This window comes from Pleurodeles waltl, chromosome 2_1, assembly GCF_031143425.1.
Source record: "Pleurodeles waltl isolate 20211129_DDA chromosome 2_1, aPleWal1.hap1.20221129, whole genome shotgun sequence".
Classification (NCBI taxonomy): domain Eukaryota; kingdom Metazoa; phylum Chordata; class Amphibia; order Caudata; family Salamandridae; genus Pleurodeles; species Pleurodeles waltl.
In genome coordinates, this window is record NC_090438.1 from 43,101,941 (window position 1) to 43,118,243 (window position 16,303).

Here is a 16,303-nt window from a genome sequence, read left to right on the forward strand (position 1 = left end):
CGTAGGTCGTTCCACCTCTTCCTGATGTCATCCTGTGTTCTGGGGTGCTGTCCCACGGCGTTGACGCTGTCGACAATTCTCCGCCATAGCTCCATCTTCCTTGCAATGGAGGTCTGCTGCACCTGTGATCTGAATAGCTGTGGCTCTATCTGGATGATTTCCTCCACCATGAACCTGAGCTCCTCCTCAGAAAACCTGGGGTGTCGTTGAGGTGCCATAATGTGGTGTGGGTGATGTGTGAGGTGTTGTGTGCCTGTTGATGCTGGTGTTGTGTTTGCTATTCTCTCTCTGTGCTTCTTCCAAAAGTTTTCATTGTAAGGGGTTGTGGGTATGTGGGTGTGTGTTTTATATTGGATTGGGTGTGCGGGTGTGGTGTGTGTATGTGTGTTAGGTGTGTGTATTTTGAATTGTCCAATGTGGTTATGTATTGTAAATGTGTGTGTATTTTGAGCGCGGCGGGGAGTACCGCCATTGGTTTACCGCAGTTGAATGACTGCCGTGTTGATTTGTGGGTTGTGATACTGTGGGCGTATTCCTGTTGGCGTGACGGTGTGGGTTTTGCTATCGACAGTTTATCACTGACCTTTGGTGTGGCGGACTTGTGTGGGTGTCTGTATTGTGGCGAATTATGTGATGTGGGTCGTAATACCACGGTATCTTGACGGCCGTCAGCACGGCGGTAAGCGGCATTTACTGCTAGGGTTGTAATGAGGGCCTATATGTTTAAATTGATAAACTGTAAAACATTAATTTTAGGAGATTAACTCTGATCACGGTTTATAATTGATTGAAGAAGATTTTTCATACATACCTTCACAAGAACTGTTGTTGAGCCAGGTAATCTTCTGCGTAGGAATTCAAGATTTAACATTTAGTTGGGTAATAGGAAATTTGTACTTATATTTCTACGTAGTGGTGTATGCATACAGAGGGTCACATGAAATAACAGTCTCAGTTCTGTTTTCTTAGATTATAAATAGTGACTTCTATCCAAGAGAAAACCATCAACTTACTAGGGGGAAGGGACATTGGATAAGACAACTGGGAGTCACATCAGTTGGGAAAAAAGACTAAGGGCCTCATTATGAGTGTGGTGGTCCGACCGATGGACTGCCAAACTCACAAGGGTGAGGCTGCTGTCATGCCAGCTGCCTCACAGCGGCCTCATTCCCAGTCGTATTACAATGTTTCCACCAATCTGACTGACAGAAACATTGTATTACGACGTTTCTGCCAGTCAGCCCGGCAGAAACAGTGCCACGCCATTGACCTCAGCGATCTTAAGGCAGCCGAGGCCAATGCTGTCGTACAGCAGCATCCTCAGAATGTGCACTGTCTGCAGAGCAGTCCGACCAAGAGTGCAGCGGTCCGACCAAGAGTGCAGCGGTCCAACTGCCACAGCGAGTTTGGCGATCATAAGACTGCCAAACTCGTAATGAGGCCCTAAATCTTAGATATTCCAAATTCTAAAATCTCATTATATTTGCTTTATTATAGATGCTGGAAGAAAATTCTTACATCATCAAGTGGGAGGCTGGTGTCCATCTCAAAATTGGCTTTGTCCCTTTGTGCCGGCAGATCAGTCTTGATCATAGCTGTGGTCTGCTTCATTCACATGGAAGGAGGAAACTACTTTGTGTTCCTTTCACTCCTGCGAAAAGGTAATTGCTCATAAGCCTGACAGTCAGGGTGTGAGTTCCTGCTGTCAAGGACCCAGGCGCCGGGACTTGTGAAGTGAAGACCAGTGTCGAGGATTTATTGTGCAGTCGAGGCGATGCGTCGGTTCCGATGAGCGCAGAAGCTGCACTGCAGAGTTTTGACATCATCGTCAAGGCTGGCATCGATGGGGATGTGAGGACCTTGTGCCAGGAAAAGCATTGCAGTGGTGATTTTGAAGGTGATGCACCAGTTCTGTTCAACGCAGCTACAGCGATGTGTCGATTCTGCTCCCACAGCAGAAGTTGCGTCAGATCTGCTGGAGCAAAACACCTTAGGGTCCACTCCAAGGGGTCAGGACTGGAGTGACACTACTTGGCTGGGTAGACTCAAAGATGGCAGAGTCCAGCTGCAGGAGCAGGGTGCTTGGAAGTCTTTTATGTCCCTGAGACTTCGGGTCAGGGGGCCAGCCAACTAGCCCTTGGAGTCACTCTGGGTACAAGTGATGCAGGTCCAGTCCTTCTCACTCAGGCAGGGGAATGACAGGCAGCAGGGTGGCACAGTAAGACAGAAGTCCAGCAAAGCAGCAGTCCAGCAGAGTGGCAGCCCTTCAGCAGCACAGCAGCCCTTCTTCCTGGCAGAGCAGTCACAGGTCCAGAAGTGTAATGAGTTGGTGGTGTCAGAGGTCCAGTACTTATACCCAGTTGGGCTTTTGAAGTGTGAGAGACTTCAAAGATGGGCTTTTGGAGTACACAGAGGCCCTGCCCTTCTTGCCCTGGCTCAAGACTCACTACAGGCGGTTATGCAGCGTTTTGTGTGGGAACAGAACACAGCCTATTCAGGTGTGAGGCTGTAGCCAGCTCCTCCCTCTCATCCTTCCAGGATGGCCCACCAGGGCCCATCAAGTCACACATTAGTTCCCATTGTCCCTGGCTGTCTAGGGGAAATATAGAAAGCCAGCTGTCACCTACCCAAGGCTTGTATTCAGAGACAGGCAGCAGGGACAAAATTGCTAAAGTAAGAAACTGCCAGCTTTTTAAAAGTGGAATTACAATTTAAAATCTGACTTCACCCTAAATTGTGATTTTAAATTGTGGTTCAGAGGCACCAAACTCGAAAAGTGTATCACTTCCAGATTGTGAATTACACTTATAAGATGTAATAAGGTAACGGCAATGTTATCCTATCTTCATAAATTTTTCAAAACTAGTTGATCACTCACTTCAGTTGCTGTTTGTAAAGTTTCAGGGTGATTTGTGAAGCGGGACGAGAAAAAAAGGGGGTTGGAGTCCCAAAACACATTTGCCCCATGCAATTTCCCTTGGGGATTGTAGTCACGACTATAGCCTGAACTTCTGAACGGAATTACACTAGATTTGGCAGAAAGCTAGATCTTGGTCCAGAAGGATCTCTTCTTGTAATGTGCTGGAAATATGTTTAGTACTTTTGGAGTTATTAATGAAAAAAGATTTATGTATATCTAGAGACATTGATCCACTGAGGTGAATCCACACATCCACGTGCCAAGAGCAATGCCGTGATTGGCTGGCACCACTTCAGCCAGAAAGTGGTGGCAGCCAGAAAGTGGTGGCAGCCAGAAAGTGGTGGCAGCCATCTTGGGACTCTGACTGAGCCGAGTCCCAAGAAAAAAAAAAAAAAAAAAAAAATCACAAGGGGCAGGGTAGGAATACCTTGACCCCCCCCCCCCCTAGGCTGGTGGTGGGGCCCCATAGAGACCCCGCCTGGGGCCCAAAATTAATTTTTGTATTTTGCTGTGAATTTGCATAAGACTGCAGCAAAGTTTTAAAAAAATGCGGTTTGCTGTACTTTTTTTATGCCCCTCAGGTGGGCCAGGTCCAGGGGGGAGGGGATAGATATATTTGGGCAAAGGGGTGCCCATATGCCCCTCCCTCAGACCGATTTGGGCCCCAGGACGTTATGAAAAAAGGGGAAGGGAACACTCAGCCCTGCTCCCCAGGCTGATTTTGGCCCCAGGGATCTGAACTCTGGGGCCCAAGCCCTTAAGGAGGGAAGGGGAGAATGCACCCCTCCCCCACCACTCCTCCCTGGGTCGATTTTGGCTCTGGGGACCCCATCCCTTTCTCGGGGCTCAACCATACATGTATAGTATGGGACAGGCTGTGCGGACCTCATCCTTGGGCTGTGTTTGGCCCCGGGAACCCCGTCCTCTGGGCCTGGCCGTGCATGAAATGGAGAGGGGGCTGCGTGACCCCCCCCTTTCTGAGCCTTTAATGGTTCAGGGACGGTTCATGCTATGTGCCGGGGTGCCTACCCCAAGGACATAGCGTTTTTTGCTGTTACTTGGGGTAAGCAATTTCAAAGCTCCCACCAAGCGGTACCTAAAACTAAGCCCCTAATTATGAGGCTGCCAGTCTTGAGACCGCCAACCCCAATGGTGACGGTCGGACCGCCAAACTCCAGGTGAGCCAACTGCCACATTACAACCCTGGTAGTCGGATTGCCGTCACCGCTGGGAACAATGTTCCTGACAGGCTGATGGCAGGCAGACTTGTGGTCAGCCACGGTGGCGCTGAACTCAGAGCTGCGTGCTGATCACGACTCCTGTTTCCGCCAGCCTTTCCATGGGGGGGGGGGACCCTGCCATGGAAAGGCTGGTGGAAACACAGTGCAGGGGGCCCCTAGCCCAGCACCTTTGGAATGTGCACTGTCTGCAAAGGGTGCTGTTGTACTACGGTATTAAGGGAGCCTAGGCCAATACCGTAGCACTGTTCCTGCCAGTCTGACTGGCGGGAACATCATAATATGATGTTCCTGCCGGTCAGCCCGATGGGAAGACTGTAATATGACTGAGGGGGGAGAGAGGCAGCCAGTATGACGGCTGCCTCTTCCCTGTGGCTTTGGCGGTCAGAGTACTCTGACCGCCTAAATCGTAATGATGCTCTTAGTCTGCTCCTAGCAGGTAGGAGCTTGAAAAATGCTCCTGCCCGATGGGAGCGGACTTTGCTTCTGTTTGCCTGCCTGCACTGAAGGAAACAAATGAAAAGATTGCTCCTGCCTGCAGGGAGCAACATTTGTAGCTGCTCCCTGTGGGCAGGAGCAAATTTGGCTCCCTCTGGAGGCAGAGATTCCGCAGTAGCCTTGGAGCTCACCTGCAGCTCCCAAACATAGTGTGGTGGATACCCTGGGTGGGTATCCGGACAGCTACCCTTTATTGGCTGGGCCGTGGGGGATGGGGTCCCCGGGACCAAAATCAGCCCGGGAAGTGGGGCTCCGTGCCCCCCTCCCCTATAAATGGTAGTGGTCCCCACGGGAAGGGGGGGCCACGTACTCCGTCACCTAAGAAAATGTGCTTGGCCTCGGGGGATGGGGTCACCAGGGCCAAAAAATCAGCCGAAGGAGGGGGTCATGTGCCCCCCCTTCCCACAAAATGTGTCGGGTCCTGGGAAATGGGGTCCCCGGGTCCAAAATCAGCCCATGGAGGGGGGCTGCATGCTCCCCCGCCCCATTAAATGATGGTGCCAGGCCCCGTGGGAATGGGTCCCCCAGGCCCCGTGGGATGGGGTCCCCCAAGCCGAAATCAACCTAGTCGGGTCCCCTCCCCCTACAAAAATGTGCCTTATCCCAGGGAATGGGGTCTCCGGGAACAAAAGTGGTCCAGGGAGGGGGTCTGCGGGTTGGCTGGCTTTAGGTGGTTGGCTACAGGGCCTGGCCGCATGCCAGGCCTTGTGGACAACCCCCTGCTGCGCACAGCCAAAGGCCGTGCGTGGATTGGAGATGACTGCTGTGAGGGGTTGGCCGCAGGGCCTAGCCGGAGGGCAGGTCCTGCAGCCAACCCCCCCAGCACACAGCTGTGCACAGCAGCATTTGAGATAATGTATGGTAATTAAATATTACTTTATGTTTAAGAAAAACCTAGAAATTCACTGAAAAAAAGAAAAGTGATCAGGACCTTATTTTTAGGAAATAGCTTTAAAAAAACGTAGAAATTCACTGAAAAAAACAAAGGTACAGGGAGGTTATAGTTAGGAAGTAGAATAAAAAAAACATAGAAATTCACCAAAAAAAACCCAAAGGTTACAGGGACGGTATAGTTAGGTTCAGATTTTACACACATAAAACCATAATAACAATAGAAATTCAGTAGTTATAGTCATACTTATCTCAAGTAATAATTACAACTTGTGCCCAAACGTAACTATAACTTGCACCCCCGCCATGCACAGTTTTCTCATCAATAACTTTATTGCAAATGTTGCAGTTATATTATCAATGATGTCATAGAAGATCTCATGACTGATGTAATCTGTCGGGTAATTAGTGCCTGGCGAGTGTGCGAGTTCTCATGGTCTCCCGCTGAAGAGTCAATTTCACACAGTGGTACAAAGTGAAATGGAAACCCCTGGAGACAGTGAGTTCCAGCTCATGTTTGTAGGCTCTGCGTAGCCAACGTGCATCATGTATTTTACAACCCCTCCAGGTCATCGGTGGCAGCATTAGAAGCCTTTGATGTGACGTCAGTTGGGCTCCAAAATTACCGGCTTCAAGCCATGCTGAGACTGCTGGAAGCAGATGCTGCTCACTGATCTGCAAGAGGTTTTTCTTTAGTTCCGTAGCTCCATTAATGAATAAGTCATGCAAACATATGTGCCTTTCCTGCACTTGAAAGCAATCTGGGAATGGGAGGTGAAACTCTACATCACCGAACACAAGAAGAGGCCGTAGTCGAAATATGGGATTTGCTCTTGCTCCAGGTTGTAGGCCTAGATTTATTCCCAGTACCGGGCCGTTCACACGAACAATCCACTTCCCTTCCACAGATTCGTTGGATTATTGAAGTCCAAGCACAAACACAAAAGAAGTGAGAATCAACCCCATCCCACCACACTAGCTTGAAAGAGAAGGCACACCCGTGACAAGATAAACATTGCCCTCATTTGAAGTCTCCACTTTCAGAACCGATTTCTCAGTTGATCCCGACATGCCCTAACATTCCTTGGCTGTTGTTGACCCTGCAGCAGGTAGCGGCCTTTAAAGTGCCTATGCTTCATTTCATCAGTATCATTCCGACTCCCCCTGATGCACCTGCGAGTCTCACAGAGCTGCAGGCGCCTAAAGTCAGATTATCACTGGTGAGTTCTATGCCAATGCCATCTGTCCCCTTTGTGCCATTAACTGGTCCATAGCGACTCCAATAAAGACTTCCACCTCAGTTCCCATCACACTGACGCTGATATTGACTCCTCTGGCGAAGATGGCAGTCCATGCCGATTCCCCCGTGTCAGACCATGACACAAGCCCAACTGATGTTGCACCACAAGATTACAAGAGCGCAACCAGTTATTATGTGGCCTTATTATAACCTGGCACCTTTGCACACAATGGGGTTATCAACAGAGGCTTCACTCTCTTTTTGGCTCTGACTCTGGCCCTGTTCAAGAAAAACATAGTGCCCCCCAGTACATTGATGATAAGGAGGAAACGTAAGATTTACTCCCAACTCACTATACTGATGGCGTACTATACTTGAATTTATAAGCTGGCAGTGGGATAGACACTGCCTCTTAGAGTTTGACTCACCACATGGTCCACCAATAGAAGATGCTTTGTTTCCAGTGGAGGCCCTGACACTCAGCTGAGTTGCTAGTTCTGGAGTTGCCTAAAAAAATGTTATAACAGACATTTTCCAAACAGCATCAATGTTGTCAGAGACCTTGCTGCCATTTAATGATGCCTAGCTCATGAGCTGATGGCTAATTGGTCCAACCCTCCTTCTTTCTCGCCCTTCTGCTGGCCAGTTGCCTGGCGTCATAGACCTGTTATCCAAACTTCCTAAATAAGCACCCTACACTGGAGAGCCACATTTTGCTGGCCTTGACTAGTAAGGTCAATCCCAATTTCTTCCGGACAATACCTCCAGATAGGGAATCCAAAAGGATTGACACTTCTGGCAGCGAATGTTTTCATTGCAAGCCCGATCAATAAATGTGTTTAGTTTACTGAGCAGGAACATGCATGCTGTAAGGGACATGGCCAGTGTGATCTTGCTGGTGGTCCCTGGGAACCTCACAAATTGTTTTATTCAGACAATACGTGATGGAAAGGATGCAGCGAAATATGTAATCTGTGCAGACCTGGATATTACTGATTGACTTGGTTAGGCTGTTGGCACCAGTGTTGTGCTTTGAAGGCATGCATGGATGAGGTCGACTAAATTTTATTGGCGATGTGCAGGTAGTCCTAATGGATTTGCCCTTTGATGGGCCCAGACTCTTTGTGAAAAAATAAGACCAGTGCATGAGAGATTAGAGCCACTGCATTCTCTTTGGGTTTACTGACATCAGCAAAACAGTTTTAACATTAATTCAGGAGATTCAGCAGCTATTCCAGGGTTTCTTCCCAACCAGTGGTAAAGCAGTCAGCTCAATAACTGTGAGTTGCCGATGTGACATTGACAGACATCACACAGGTCAGCAACGTCAACAGTCCTCCTGTTCCTCCTTCCCCACGTCAAAAGCTACCAAGCTGCTTTAGTTTGTATTCAGTGGCTCATGGCATGCCGTGGGGTGCAGGATTCAACATTTCCTAATTAGCTGAGATCCATTATGTCAAACAGATGGGACTTACAGTTCATTCAATGGGTCTAGACTGTATCCTTCATTTCTGCCTCGTCTCATCTTCTTCTCATTCTAAAATTAATTATGGAGGAGCACTTGATAATCCTGATGCAGATGGTACACCTTTTACTCTCAAAGGTGCCATTGAATTGGTATCAGACTCTGAGAAGGGATGATATTCACGGTATGTCCTCGTTGTGAAAAAATAGATGGGTGCCTCAGGCCTACCCTGGTTCTTCAGCTTTTGAATTCCTTTTTGCAGAAGGACAAATTCAAAATGCTCATGCTGGCTCAGATCCTATATGATCTAGGCCCAGGAGACAGGGTGGTGTTGTGGAAACTGTAGGGTGCATATTGTCATATACCTGTCCTGTACAGGCATTACTTGTGTTTCAGGGTGGGCCAGAAAAGCTTTCAATTTGCTGTGCTCTACTTTGGCCTTACCTTGGCCTCTCAAGATTTTGCAAAACTGATAGCAGTGGTCACAGCCCATCTTCAGAGGATGGGAGTACATGTACTACCATAATTTGATGACAGGCTGCTAAAGGTGGGTCAGTTGCAGTGAGTTGTGGAAAACCTCCAGGCAGTGGCCAAACTCTTGACATCATTGGGCTTCACCATCAATGAGCCAAAGTATTACAGACGCCCTACACAGAGACTGTGAATCTGTGGACTGATTCTAGACACAGTGGAGTTTAAGGCCTTTCTCATCTCAGTCAGTGCTAAATATTCAGAAATGAGCCCAATATTTTGAAATCAGTCCTAGATCTAGGTGAGAGTGGCTTTGAGGATTCTCGGCCTAGTGGCCTCATGCCTCATCCTTTAAAAAAAAAAAATGTTTTTATTAAACAGTTGATCAGCTTATCCATCTTTACATCATCATTAATAATAGCGTGGAGCACTATATCAACCATAACTAATTCACACAGTCCAGACTAGTGGTTTAAGTGGAGTTATGTTATACCCTTCCTTTGGTATTTTCCTATCTCTCAGTGTCCATCCTGGGTTTGGGGGGGATAGGGATCTCTTCACCTCAGACATTCTCCCATCCCGTCCCCAGTACCCTGTATTACCCTCTGTACTCAATCCAGGGGATCCAGATCTTTTCAACTTTCTTGAGGCAACCAGTGCTTTTATAAGTCACCTGCTTGGCCCTTTGGGACCAATCTAGTTCCCTTTCCCAGTTTGTGAGAGTTGGTGGGTGTGCTGCCCTCCAAGTCCTTGCAATATTCCTCTTAGCCACTCCGGCTCCCAACATGAGCCAGATCTTTCAATGTTTGGGTCACCTCTGTTATGTGTAGAAGGAGCCATCTGGCCTCCAACTGTAATGTAAGGCCCGTCACCTAGTTCATGACTGCCACCACCTCCCGCTAATAGGCCTAAATTACTGGACATTCCCAGATTATATGGAAGAATGATCTCGCCATCCCACACCCCCTAGCACACAGATCGGAGTCGCTGTGCCCCAAGCGATACAAGAGTGTTTGAGCCATGTAGGCTCGATGCAATATTCGCAGCTGTATTAATCGGAACCAAGCACTAATCGCGATTTCCATGGGGTTCTGCAACACCTCCACCCAGTCCTCATCCTCTATCAGTCCAATGTCTCCCTCCCAAGCCCTACAACCATTACCCATGAGATCAGTAGAGTTATTCATCAGCTTCCTATACGTCAGGGAAATGGCTTTCTCTATCATGGGATCCATAAGGAGATGATTCTCCAGTGGAAATTACTCCAGTAGGCGTTCCCCCTCTGGCACTCTACAGGGTATCGCATGCCTCAGCTGCAGATATTTAAAGTGTGCAGTGTCCCTTATTTCAAAGTCCCTTTTCAGATCGCCGAAGGAGACCATGGACCCCTCCATCCAGATGTCTCCCATACTTTCAATACCAATGAGGCCCATGTACGGAAGCCCTCTAGCTTTCTCACTTCCGTCAACTGGTCACTATCCCACAGTGGTGTCATGTCTGTAAGCTTGCCCCCCACGCCAGGTGTTTAGTGGCCTCTTTCCAGGTCCATACTACAGTCTGTGTATGCATCAGGAGCGTGTGTTCTCGATGCCTGTCATATAGGGTGGACTGGTAGCCCTGGATCCCCCATAGCCTTCTTGTCAACCAGATAGGCTGGCTCCCCGACATTGGCAAATACCCACTCATTGATTGTGATCAGCTGTGACTCCCAATAATAGGCCTTGATGTTGGGGACTGCCAGGCCTCTCTCAAATACTCCACGCTGAAGTTTGGCTAAGGAAATGCGTGAGGTGCCCCCGTTCGATAAGAGTTTGCGAACCTCACTTCTGACAACGGTAAAGAAGTCCGCTGACACTCTATAGGGAGTGTTTTGTAACACATATAGTAGGAGCGACACCATTTTAAAGAGTGACGCTCACCCCATTAAGGACACAGGGAGTCCCTCGCAACGGGCTACATCACTGCGGAGACGCTCCAACTGTGGCAGTAAGTTTTGCTTCTTAAATTCCTCCACTTTACGTGTCACTTTGATCCCTAGGTACTGGAAGCCCTCCTTCACCACCGGGGCCGCACATCTGGGGGGGGAAGTGTGGGCATCCCCCCGCCAAAGGAAATACCAGAAATTTGTCCCAGTCAATGGTGTATTCTGAATGGATACCAACTAGCTGGAAAATATGGAGTATCCTATCTATTGAAGTGTGGGGATGCTTGAGATGTAGTAGGATGTTATATGCATATAGGGAGATTCTCTCTTCCCAACCGCTGCCCACCACGATGCCCCTTACAAGCGGGTCCTGTCTCACCTATGCGGCCAGCGGTTCCAGGGCCAGTGCAAAGAGCATTGGAGACAGAGGGCAACCCTGCCTCATACCCCTGCTCAGAGTAATGGGTCTTGACAGAACCCTGTTCACTCTCACTCTCGCCAAGGGCCTTTGATATAGGAGCCGGACCAAGCCAGAGAACTGGGGGCCAAAGCCTATTCAATCCAGGGTTGCAAATAGATACGGCCATTCAACACTATCGAACGCCATTTTCATGTCTAAGAAGAGCAGCACCGCTTTCTCATTAAAGGGTGGATTGGTCATATGGAGGACCCCTAAAGTCGTCCAAGGTTGAGATGTGTACTCCTAAGAGGCATAAATCCGGATTGATCCGGGTGTATCACTGAGGCCAGTACTTTCTGTAGCCTAACAGGCAGGACCTTGGCTTCTACATTGAGGAGTGAGATTGGGCGGTATGAACCGCACTTTGCTGGGGGCCTACCCTTTTTAGGGACCACCACTATGGTGCCTAACCTCTGATCCTCTGGTAGGACACCCTCATCGCGTGCCTTATGAAACATTTCCAAAATATATTTTGCCACTTTGTCAGACACCCATTTGTACAGCTCTGAGGGGAGATCATTAGGGCCCGCCTCCTTTCCAGACCTTAATCCATGAATTGCACTTCTCACTTCCTCTACCGTCAGATCTAGCTCAAGCTCCTTCCTGTCCTCCCCAGATAAGATTTTAAGAACAATATCCCTGGAGAGTTGTGCACACTCCTCACTGGTGGTCACATTGGCCGCAGCATAGACCCCATCATAGTATGTTGCGAAAGCCTCCGCCGATGCTTTCCCTGATGTGTGAACCCACCCACTCCTCATCCTTGATTTCCACCACCCAGTTCCTGCCTTTTTCTTTTCTATCTAACCAGGCTAGCAGCTTGCCGGCCTTATAACTGACATCATGGAGGCGGCGCTGCACGGTCAGCGCCTGGGATCGAGCAGCATCTTCCGCTAGGTCCTTATATTCCAGTTGGAGAAGTCAAAGACAGTGCACCCTGTAGGAAGCTGGCCTGGTGTGTGTGGTAGGTACCTGTGGTACTAACACCTTACACCAGGTCAAGGTATCTGCTATCAGTGAAGTGTAGGCAGTGTCTAGAAGCCAGGCTCTTTAGAGGTAGCTGCGGATGAGCAGCCAAGGCTTATCTAGGAGACATGCAAAACTCATGCAATACCACTGTAGTCACACAGCAATCACACACATGAAAGAAAACACTCAGGCCCTCATTACAACCCTGGCGGTCGGTGTTAAAGCGGCGGTAATACCGCAAACAGTCTTGCAGAAAAAAAATGGAATCATGACCATGGCGGAAACCGCCAACATAGACAGCCACTTTAACACTCTGACCGCCACGGCGGTAGAAACAAACACCGCGGCGGTAACCGCCAACAGACAGGCGGAAGACAAAGTACCACCCACCCTATCACAACATGCCCATCCGCCACCTTTTCCGGGGCGGAACCAACGCGAACAAAAACACGGCGGAAACAGTACACAGAAGGGAAAACACCCACCGCTCCACACCCCACGAGGAACCAGGACGCCATGGAGCCCGAATTGCAGATTCTGCCGATGCTGGTCTTCCTTCTCTTCTATCAGGAGCACCAAAGACGGCAGCGACGACCACGGTAAGTACTGCACCTACAACACAGGGGAGGGGGGAGGTAAAAGAGAGTGACACACACACGCAACATGCAACACCCCCACCCCACCCTCACCCTCACCCACAACACCATACACACAAATACATGCAGCAACATTACATATACACCTCCCCCCCCCCCCCCCCCACCCCCTGGAAGAACGCAAGGACAAAAGGAAATGATTTGAACTAATGTAATCATGTGAAAGCTCATTATCAAAGTTCAAAATCCAGTAAATACAATTATGTACACCAACTACACAAGTCCGGATAGTGCACCAATCATTGTCCGTTGACCACTGGGCCCAAAATGCATGGGCGAAGCCTACACTAGATACCTGACTGGAAACGGAGAGAACACTGCAGGGGCATCAGATCGAAAATATACAGGCACCTCATGGGGAGGGGGAGGAGGTGCACCTCAGCCAGATGAACGCACGATGCACTGCTGCACAAGGGGGCTCCATGCCCATTGCTGTATCCTGGGGAGTGCAAAGCCACAGTCTCTCAAGTCTCTCCAGTTGGTGGTTTGCCCACTGCTTTATCTTGGGGAGTGCAAAGCCACAGACTCTCAAGTCTCTCCAGTGGGTGGTTTGCCCACTGCCTTATCCTGGAGAGTGCAAAGCCACAGTCTCCCAAGTCTCTCCAGTTGGTGGTTTGCCCACTGCTTTATCCTGGGGAGTGCAAAGCCACAGTCTCTCAAGTCTCTCCAGTGGGTGGTTTGCCCACTGCTTTATCATGGGGAGTGCAAAGCCACAGTCTCTCAAGTCTCTCCAGTGGGTGGTTTGCCCACTGCTTTATCCTGGGGAGTGCAAAGCCACAGTCTCTCAAATCTCTCCAGTGGGTGGTTTGCCCACTGATTGGCCCTGGGGAGTACAAAGCCACAGTCTCTCAAGTGGATAACAGTCTCCACTGGTTCTGGAGGGGGCCTGGTGCCCAGAGTGCTTCATCCTGCCAAGGACTGAGGTAGTGGATGTGATACTCCACTGGTTCTGGAGGGGGCATGGTGCCCAGAGTGCTTCATCCTACCAAGGACTGAGGTAGTGGATGTGATACTCCACTGGTTCCGGAGGGGGCATGGTGCCCAGAGTGCTCCACATGCAGTGTGGCCGGTACAATTCCCTCACCTGGGTGTGTGTGCCACGACATTGGCGAGGTACAGGTAGCATGATATGCCGCGACATACCCCACACTGCTGCGGCTTCACCTTCCACCTGCAGGTGCCAACAGTGATGACAGTAATGCGTCATGGAAGCTGCCCAGGGTCCTGGAACTCTCCTCCAGCCTCGGACGACTGACCACTGGGGATGGTAGGCATGTCAGCGTTGGTGCCACTGTCCGAGGACGTCGCGGGGCCGCTGGCGGTGCTTGCGGCGGTGTTTGTGGTGGCGGTGCTTGCGGCGGTGTCTGTGGTGGCGGTGCTGGCGGCAGGGTCTGTGGCGGCGGGGCTGGCGGCAGTTCATGGGTCAGCACCTGCTGAGGGAGAAAGCACGATGTCTCCTGCAGCCTCGGACGGCTGCCCACCAGGTAAGAGGCTGGGGACTGTCGCAGTGCCTGTAGACGTGCCGGAGGCGGTGCAGCTCGTGGTGTTCGCCACCGTACAGGTTGGCGTGGACAGAATGTGTGACACTGGTCCCTCAGTCGGTGCCACCATGCCCTCTCCTGATCTGCCCTTCTGTTTTTGGCCCTTCCCCACCTTTGATGGTGGCACAGTTGTCTTGCCACTATCCCCTTTCGTTTTTGCTGAGCCCTTGGTGGCTGGTAGTTTCGGCTTCTCCCTCCAGGATGTGCCACCTTTTTCACCTTGGCAGATGGCGGAATGTCCTTGCCCTCACTACGTGGCACACTGGCAGCCCTAATGGGTGGCGCACTCCATGACCCTGCAGTTGCTGGCACCACTGTGCCTGGGGATGTGGTGGCCGAGGTGCTGGGCTGAGACCTGGAAAGCCTGGCCCTGGGTGAAGGATGGGGGGGGGGGGGGAAGGTGTAGGGAAGAGGTCAATGTTAGCCAGGAAAAGTTTTTTAGACACACTGGGACGGGTAGATGGAGGGGGCTTGGGAGTGGAGGAAGAGGTAGTGGTTGTAGGAGGTGTACTTCTACTGAATGTGGGTGAAGGTGCATGGGCTGGAGGCTGTTGTGAGGTGGATGGCTGTTGGGTGGGTGTATGCCTGCGTTTGTGTACTTTGGGAGGAGTGCGCACAGACACACTGGTAGAGGACACTGGGGATGTGTGAATGGTAGTGGGGGTGGTGATTGCACGTGAGCGATGTGTGGTGATGGGCTTGCTGGTGATGGAGGTAGTGGCTGAGGATGTAGTGCATGCAGGTGTGATTGGAGACAAGACTGAGAGGAAGGAGGGAGACGTGGAGGAGGGGGACACAGTGGAGGAAGTGGATGTTGGTATGTGTGCATGGGTATGGTGCTTGTGTGAGTGCCTGTGGGATGTATGGTGCTTATGTTTGCCTGAGCCACTCTTGTGTGTTGATGTGTGTGCATGCTGATCTGATGGTGTGCTTGGGATAGGCAGAGGTACAGGGGATTGGGTCTGGGTAGAGGAGGTTGGAGGGGGGAGGCTGGACACAGGGACAATGGCTGCCATCATTGCTGAGGCCAGAGCCTGAAATGCTCTCTGTTGGGCTGCTTGGCCAGAATGAATGCCCTCCAGGTATGCATGTTTTTTTTGCAAATGCCTCTCGACACCATGGATGGCATTCACAATGATAGACTGCCCAACAGTGAGGGATCTCAGGAGGTCAATAGCCTCCTCACTGAGGGCAGCAGGTCTGACTGGGGCAGGGCCTGAGGTGCCTGGGGCGAAGGAGATGCGCCCACCCTCCTGGGAGAGCAGGCACGGGACAGACGCTGAGGGGCTGCTGGGAGGGCGGTGCTGGTAGGGGAGGTGGCGGCTATACCTGTTGATGCGGTGGGCACAGAGGGGCCCGCCACCGCAAGGGAGCTCCCATCAGAGGAGGAGTCGCTGTCGCTGGTCTCTGCTCCTGTCCCCGTCGTAGAGCTCCCCTCGCCCTCCGTCCCACTGGTGGCTTCAGACTCTGTAGCTTCACCCGCCAGGGCCAAGTTGGATGCAGCTCCCTCCTGCTCCGGTGCCAATGCTCCTCCGCCTGATGATGCTATTGCACACAAGAACAGGGAGACCACAAAAAGGGGGGGAAAGATAGAAGAAAGACATGTTCAGTGCATGCAACACCACTACCGTTGGCGGACACAACAGACAGTGAGCAGCCCTCTGCACTACGCCATGCACTTATAGTTCCTAGATTTTTCACATGGCCATGGGGTACGAGGCCTAAGCCCAATTGCTGTACACCTGGAAGTCACAGGAGCCTGACTAGGTGTAGATGGCTCTTACCACTAGTGGGGTTGGGGTGCCACATAGCCTGCCTCACAAGGGACCTTGCCTACCAAGATCGCCCTGGCCTAGGGGAACCCACTGCCCACCTTCCCCACCCAGACATCTCGTAATGCGCGCAGTCAGCTGAAGGAGAGTGTACTCACCCCTTGTGGCTGCTGTGATGCCCTCAAGCGCCCATCCAACTCCGGATAGGCCACTGCCAGGATCCTGAACATCAGGGGGGTCATGGTGCGACGGGCACCC